Source organism: Ictalurus punctatus, chromosome 7 (genome assembly GCF_001660625.3).
Source record: "Ictalurus punctatus breed USDA103 chromosome 7, Coco_2.0, whole genome shotgun sequence".
Lineage (NCBI taxonomy): Eukaryota > Metazoa > Chordata > Actinopteri > Siluriformes > Ictaluridae > Ictalurus > Ictalurus punctatus.
The window spans coordinates 21,641,069-21,650,099 of NC_030422.2; the positions used below are offsets into that span (position 1 = coordinate 21,641,069).

Genomic DNA, 9,031 nt, shown 5'->3' on the forward strand with positions numbered 1-9,031 from the left:
CATTTCACTACTCATAACAGCCAGACCTTATCAGTCTTTATCGTGTCTTTATCGCTCGTGTCTGGGCAAGACTTGGTTTTAGTAGGACCATACAGTATTACACCTAATTTACTGGTGCTTCGTGTTTCTTATTTGATCATTATTTGAACATTAATTATACATTCCTGTTTAGAAACACAGATAAGATGATCATTTTCGATGATGTACTGATTTCTATTAGTGACATAACAAAAAAAAAAGAACAAAATTGAACAAATAAGTAATTTTTTGTTATATGAGCACTTGTTAAGAAACTGCAACGTGTAATCAATGACTTCAACTTCTATGAGTTTATAACACTGGCACATGACTCATCATGTAGTAGCTGATCCTGAGTCAGGTTCATTATCAACTCTTTAAGCTTTAATGTCAGTATAAACAGAATGGATGCACTTTAGAGATCAGAGATAAGTCAGCCTTTTGTCTGTAACTGAGCCAAACACAAGCATGCTATAAAACATGCGGTTTCTGGCACTGAACTTCAGCAGCTGACTTTATGATTTTAGGTATTGACGCATTGAGGCATTGATGAATGTTACTAAATCATGACGTTATGTACAATTAAAAGTGCGTTGTTTGTGATTGAGTCACTGGTTCTGTGTTTTGTAAGTGTACTCGATTTTTTTGAAAGATTTTTTTTTCGAAAACGGGTTTGATGAGAATTCATGAGAAAAGAACAAGAACACAGCTGTAAATTTTCAAACATCTGCATGCAAAGTTCTGGCATGTCTGCCTAGCTCCAGTCCCATTATATATATATATATATATATATATATATATATATATATATATATATATATATATATATATATATATATATATATATATATATATATATATATATATCACTTATACAGTCACATATAGTCCACTCGAATGGTTCTTAAAAATCCTCTCAGACTCCTAAGATAGAAATAATACAATCAGAATAAGAAATTCGCCGGGAGTTTAATTCTCACCAGGATTGTGAAGTGGAAGTTGTTCAAACATCTGGTTCAGGAGGGTATTGCTCAACATGTTGGATGAAGCACAATATAATTAAGACCACATGTCACAGGGGAAAGTATGACTGTTGTCTTATTTGTTGCCATTAGCTTTATTTGTGGCTGTTTTGTAACACTAAGGCAGCATTTTGCATTGCCAGGTGTAAAGTCTGTGTTATGTGCGTCCATTTTGCTCATCATGTTGTTGTGTCCTCAAGAATTCAGGATCCTGCTGCTTCCTCTGAACTTTTAATTGAGCACAAACAGTTTATGTAAGAAACAAAATGTCCTAAATGGATACAAATTACATAAGGATCGTTCAGGTCTGAACTGCTGTGCCTGTTTGGCGAGTAACACAGCGCATGACTCACTATTTAAATCAACAATATATTTTTTTTCCTTTTAAATTTATTAAGTGATTAATTCAAAGCATATATGTGTGGGTTGGAATGTGCTGTATTCTTACTCTTTTCACTGAGTGTTTTATGGCACTGTCACTGCACAGCCATATCAGGATTACATCTGGAAAACTGTACTGGTGAAATTCAGACATGTGTTGAGCATAAATTTGTTTACATGCAAAATATATATATATATATATATATATATATATATATATATATATATATATATATATATATATATATATATATATATATATATATAGGGGGTTTCCTCCAGGTACTCCGGTTTCCTCCCCCAGTCCAAAGACATGCATGGTAGGCTGATTGGCATGTCCAAAGTGTCCATAGTGTATGAATGGGTGTGGGAATGTGTAAGTGATTGTGCCCTGCGATGGATTGGCACCCTGTCCAGGGTGTATCCCGCCTTGTGCCCGATGCTACCTGGGATAGGCTCCAGGTTTCCCCGTGACCCTGAAGGAAGGATAAGCGGTATAGAAGATGGATGAATGGATGGATATATGCACATATTCCTGTTGAAAAATAACATACAAAAACTTTAGGTAATGGCCTTCTGGTGAAAAGCTGTAAAGTAATGGGTCTATCTATCTGTGAGTCCTTATTTGTTGGCGCTTTAGAACTTTCCTTGATGTGCCGGTTAAAGGCTTAGACTAAGTACACTGTGAAGTTTTTATTCCTTATTTACATGACAACATAGTGGAAATGCATTTCTAATTAAAACAAGCAAATGTACTATGTTCTGTTTTCTATATAATAAATGACTGATTCCCCGTTAAAAAAAATACAGCTATTAAATCATAGGTAAATAATAAAACAGTTTGCAGTGCACTGTTATAAGAAAATATTCAACAATGGGATATGTGAAGAATTAATGGTCTGCACTTATATAGCACTTTTTTAACCTTAGTGGTTCCAAAGCACTATACACTGGTTCTCATACACATAGCATCATAGCTTGCCATCGGGAGCAATTTGGGGTTCAGTGTCTTGCCCAAGGACACTTCGGCATATGGAGTCACATGGGCCGAAGTGTCAAAGCGCCTACCCTACGATTAGTGGACAACCCGCTCTACCATGTGAACCATAGTCGCGCCACAGTATTACCATCCAGGAAGTTGATTATTTTCCTATAACTGCATGCCCTAATATGTTTTATTTCTCTTACACTGCATCATTTTTACCAGTGATCATGTTTATCATTAATTAAAAAAGGAGTCAATTATGTTTTATCCATTTGCAATTATATTTAATGTTGTGGAACATCTGTGAGACAAGTTAGTTCCTGTTATAATTTATGGTACCTTATAGCTGCTATAGATAGGCATCCCTTCACCCGCTCTCTCTCTCTCTTGAAGTTTATAAGTGAAAAAAATATAATTTTTCATGAGAAACAGAAAAGCCCTCCATCCTGAAGACTTTTGCTTATTTAAATAAAATGATCTGTTTGCTATTAGGTTTAGATTATGTTGAGCATCAATCAGACAAGTACCAGTAAATGAACTGTTACTCTAGAAACAATAATGTACCAGAACGAGTGCATTAATATAAACCTGTGAATTTCTTACAGCTGACACTACTGTCAGAACTACTCTTATAGAAAATACCTTCTGACCTATCGGAGTGAAGAATGCAGCAGTTCTGTTGTATAAGAAGGTTCATCAAAGCTTTCTGAACTCCCACAAGGGCAATACTGATATCTCACAAGCCTAAAACAGGTCCATTTTCATCACTATATCTGTAACTGCGTGTTAAAATATCATCAGATTTATTATGCTAATTTTCTCTCTATGCCCTTCAACTGAGTCAAGCTTATGTGGAGTTTTGAGAACATTAAAGCCCTTCAGCGCACTGTCTAATACAGCTTTAACTATGATTTTAATTAGAACTAATACAAACACGGGGATTTGTGAGTATTTCTGAGATCCTGCTTTTATATTAAAGGCCGCATTAAAGAATGTGAATGATCAGACCTCAGGCGGTTTCTGTCCATGATTTGGGGAATTAGCAGAGGGAAGCTTAAGACCGCTGGAATATTTTCCAGCTCAAAGATGCCAAATGCAGATGCTAGTATTGGTACAAAACTCAATGTTCTCAGCTGTTCTGGTAGACTTGAAACTTTTCCAACTCATGAAAATATTGAGTGAGAGGATTCATTCTCATTTTATATTGGAAGCTTAGGGGATGAGGTATTTGTAGGAGTTCAGAGGTGAAACAATTTTGGCAAGCGAGCAGAGAGCAAGAGAAATCAGCATAAAAGCATGTTCAGCACCCAGCAACTTCTTTAAATTGATTTGTCTAGACAGATGATGTTTGGGCAGATAAGCCTAAATCACAGCGGAAGGAAGAACCAGCGAATGAGAACAAGTCAAGAAATTTTTTACGGTGTTGTCATGAGACCTGTGAGAGGTCACGTATGAATGGCAAGCAGAAAAAAGGAAGCAAAAAAAAATCCACAAACATGGGTGGGGAATGTCCTGTTTAGAGAATCATAGCATCCCTGTGCCTGTTTTGGTAAATAGTATTTCCTTTCCACAACCTCTAGGGAAGTTTGGAGGAACAGAGTGATGATATAATGAAAATGGAGAAAAACGAAAACAAACAAGGTTTCTCTTTAGGGAGGGTTGGAGAAGACAGAACATTAACTCCTTCCATGTGTTTTATATTTCTTATAACAAGTGGGCAATTCACCTGTACAAACATTCACCTGTGCAAACATTCACCTGCATAGACATTCACTTAAGCAAACATTCACCTACATAGACATTCACTCCTGTGCAGACATTCACCTGTGCAAACATTCACCTGTGCAGACATTCACCCCTGTGCAGACATTCACCTTTGTGTAGATATTCACCTAAGCAAACATTCATCTGCATAGACATTCACCCCTGTGCAGACACTCACTTTTGTGTAGACATTCACCTGTGCAAACATTCACCTTTGTGTAGACAATCACCTGTGCAGACATTCACCTGCATAGACATTCACCCCTGTGCAGACATTCACCTTTGTGTAGACATTCACCTGTGCAGACATTCACCTTTGTGTAGACATTCACCTGTGCAGACATTCACGTGCATAGACATTCACCTGCATAGACATTCACCCCTGTGCAGACATTCACCTTTGTGTAGACATTCACCTGCACAGACATTCACCCCTGTGCAGACATTCACCTTTGTGTAGACATTCACCTGCATAGACATTCACCCCTGTGCAGACATTCACCTTTGTGTAGACATTCACCTGCACAGACATTCACCCCTGTGCAGACATTCACCTTTGTGTAGACATTCACCTGCACAGACATTCACCCCTGTGCAGACATTCATCTGTGCAGACATTCACCTCTGTTTAGACGTTCACCTCTGTGCAGCCAATCACCTGTGCAGACATTCACATCTGTGCAGTCGTGTCAATCCTGAGACGGATCTGAGATGAGAGCATCTTTTTTGTAAAGTTAGAAATATGCTTTATAGCCAAAACAGGCATCTAAATTGTGTGTACATTATGTACACTAAATAGATATGACTTTATTTAGGACACAGAAAGATATTTATTACACTGATTTTACCCATGGGTGCAGTCAGAGCATCTCTTGTTTTTGCAAAGCCTAATGCAACTCAATCTTATATCAGACAAATATCAGATTTGTTAGATTAGTAAAATTAGATATAAATTTGTGCCTTATTAAACTTTGACATATAACGCCCATGCCCAACATATTTTGACCGAACTGGTTTATTCCACATGTAAATTGGAATAAATGTAAATATATATATATATATATATATATATATATATATATATATATATATATATATATATATATATATAGAACCTGCACAATATTAGGCAGGTGGTTTTAATGTTATGGCTGATCCGGGTAGATTCTACAAATAAATAAATAAATAAATAAATAAATAAATAAATAAATAAATAATAGTTTAAGGAATAAATGTGTTTTTTCATGTTAGATATTTTTGGACAAAATTGCAGTTCTGGTACTTTATTCAATAAGGTTCCATATGGACAAAACTTCAGCAATCAGTAGTCATCTAGCACTATATTACAACCACATGATACTATATTCAGAGCAGTGTCTATGAGTCAGAGCTAGATGTCAAATCCAGCGTTTATGTTTAATTGCACTATAGCTTTTCATTTCCTACTTGAGTATTAAGCATACAAAAATATACAGATATGTAACAGTTGCTTTGTTTATTTCACTGTATGCATGCTGTTTGCCAATATCCATGCATGCAGTAGAATCTATTGGCAAAAAGATACGTGTTTTGATTTGCAGAACAGATGTTCATTTGAAAAAAAAAAAATCATTAGTGTACTTCCTTTTAATCCAGACTGATTAAGCTCTGTGTAAAAGCTCTGTGTGCACATTGTGTGCTTCGTAAGAGGAAAAACAGTAGTAGATTCATTCACTCACTGCTTAGCCCACATGTTCTGCAGAGACACTGCAAAACAGGTGATTTCATGAGTGCAGTGCCATTTACCCAATTAAAAACCATTATATTCAACATTGAATCTAAGAAAACATGCATTTTACTACAACCGTCTCATTTTCTACAAGGTTTCTTTGCTTACAATGGCTACATTTCGCTGAACAGGGGTGAATTTTCTAGGATAAAATTTGCTAATATGCAAAGTGTCATTGATCAGTGTCCATGCTAATAACATGCTAATTACTTTCTAATTATTATCTTGTGTTTTTAAATGTATTAAATATTAATAATTTAATACAACAACATCAACAACAATGCTACTACTACTACTACTACTACTACTACTACTACTACTAATAATAATAATAATAATAATAATAATAATAATAATAATAATAATAATAATAAATTCTTCTTCCCATGAACTTCAGGAAATCTGTCTTATGCAAATTCCTGTTTAATACATGACTCATGGAATATTTCAAATATTACATAGGAGTGAAAATGTTCAGCTTGAATGAATGTAGAATTATTACTATTCTCTGTCTCGATTTGGTTTTATTTTGTTTTCTATTGCACTTTTTCTTACTCTGTTCAGCACTTTGGTCAGCTTTACTGTGATTAGATATGCTATATAAATAAAAAATTACTTACTTACTACTTACTAATGTTTAGACTAAAATTTATAATGGATGCACATACTGTAGGTTGTTGTGAAGGACATTTGACCTGTGTTTAGAATATTTTTTTTCAACCTTATTTTATACTGTATATATATTTATGAATATACACCAATCATTCAATCACTGAAATGTTTTCTGTTTTTGATCACCGCTTCCTTTTCACATGAGGATGTTGTGCTGCGTACACCAAAGCCATTGTTTATTCTGATGTTGTGTGTGTTTATGATGAGAGGGTTTTATTAATCAGCCTGGGTCTGTGGTTTGTGCTGCACATTGTGGGATTATCTGTGTTATTTTACTGGTTCAGATTAACTGTGGTGTGGATGCATGAATGGTATCTTGAATGAATGGTAATTGTGCTGCATGAATGGTATCTTGTTTTCTGATGGTAGAATCCTCACATATCCCTTGACACATATCTATTAATCCTTTCAACTCACACTGTATTCATCATCAAGGAAGTTAATCTGTACCTACTACGAATTATTCAGTAACTACAGCAAAACTAATAGAAACGGTGTGTCGTCAGAAGAGGAAGGAATGCAAGTTTGGACCTGCTGATGAGTTCTCTGAGTTTAAAGAGTGAATGAACATAACCGCTTTTCTTTTCTTTTTTAAAAAAAAATTCTTAAGTTTTCTTAAGATAATATGAAAAACAAAAGCAGACTGTATGTCTGGTTTAATTATTTCTGAGAAAAATCTGTACTGTAAAGCAGATGGTGCCTTATACCTTGGTCACTCGCTCATATTACCCTGAAGAGGGCAGCACAGTCTATCTGGAGTTATAGGCGTGGCGCTGGTGAAAGTTGCCCTCTTTCTATGTTGTGAACAATTTCAGCTTTTACTGCGTAACCACAATATTATTGTTTAAACACAAGCTGGTTCTTACTCAGGATAACGGCAGCATTTATAGATAGATGGAACTGCAGTAGGAAGGCACAGTGTGAGTTGACATATTGATTTATTTCTTCTAATACAATCCAGGCCTTGTGTCTAAGTCCAACCCATCAAAAGCTCCTCCTGACTCAATGATGGATGGCGAGAATTCCCTAAAGATGAAGACCCTCTTAGTCTCTGGAACATACCATAAGTCTTATTGTTTTCTGAAAGTTATGACATTCCAGGTTTGGCCCAAGTCCATGTGGAACGTTTCTTGCTCTCATTTTCCTTGCTTTGGAGTGATGTGGTCTGATCAAAGACAGTGGAAAACCAACATAATAGAGACAGAGGTCTGCCTGTTAGCCACGAGTCTCTAATTGACACCACCTTTAGTAGCTGTTGCTTATAGGCATTTATATCCTTTACAAATGTTTAGCTTAATAAACACGATTGCTTGAACATTATAGGTTTTTACATGAACAATTTGGTTTTATAATTAGAAATAGATCATCCTGAAATGTGCCTGTGGCTTAAAAAAACATTAAATAAATAATTTAAAAAAGACATTTTAATGCTGTCTGAATATTTTGTTTACATTCCATTATTGTGGAATATTTAGTGTGTATGAGTCACCTATTCCCCTGATTCAAGTCTATTGTGGCCAAAACAGGATAAAAGGAACTTAGATGTGGGGTCAAGGGTCAAACACATGAAGCTGAGTAGTATTTCTTCCATTATATGATCAGATGCAATCATTTACACATTCATGGAAAATGTATCCACCCACTGCGACAGTGGTCACCTTTTGTTTTATGTGATCACGTGGATCCACTTGTTGTAGGGTTCTTCTTGCAGTTCTTTTCTTTTAACACCCTTTTTGGGGTGTGGCGAAGCCTTTGAAGGCCATAAAAAACTGATCTGATTTTGTAAAAAATGGAATACATCAGTTCGAGTAAGGACTTTACAGGAGTAATAATTGCAACAGGTACACATTGTGTTTTCGAAGCCAGTGAGAAAGAAATCTCAAGTCGGTCTTCAGCATTAAAGGATTTTCTGGCTGCTTGAATATTTTAAGAGAGAACGATAGGGCAATATTTGAGTCTGAAGTTCAGGTCTCTGACAGAGATAAGAAAGACTTTAGAGGTCTTGGTTATGCAAGTGCAAGACATATCACCTTTCATACCTCGCACTTCTCACAAGACTCCCCAGCTAACAATTCTAGGTTAGTAGAGCAAATTACGGACATAACATTACAGGGAAATTTTCGTTCTTAGAGGATTAAACCTATCAAGTTTTCTGGATCTTCTGAGAGCTTTCTTTTCAGGTAACATTGATACAGGTAACATTCCTTTATGCAAACATTTTGCTGGTATCATATACATTTTCATAATGTCAGGTTTTTTTTTTTTTCAATTAACTGGGTAGCTATGTGGTGTGAGTATTACAGGATGGTTATTTCTGTAATCTTCCAGCCTATCCTGTAGAATACATTACATAACATTCTGATAATGTTCTCAGTTAGCTCAGTTTTACATTTAGTTTGACAGCTTCCTGTGAAGTCGATC

General features: G+C 35.7%; 1 protein-coding gene across 3 annotated transcripts in view; it reads left to right on the plus strand.

Moving 5' to 3' along the window:
• The window catches only part of arhgap36 (Rho GTPase activating protein 36), a 42,499-nt gene that overhangs the window by 517 nt on the left and 32,951 nt on the right, over nt 1-9,031 (plus strand). The gene's annotated exons all lie outside the window — the stretch shown is intronic.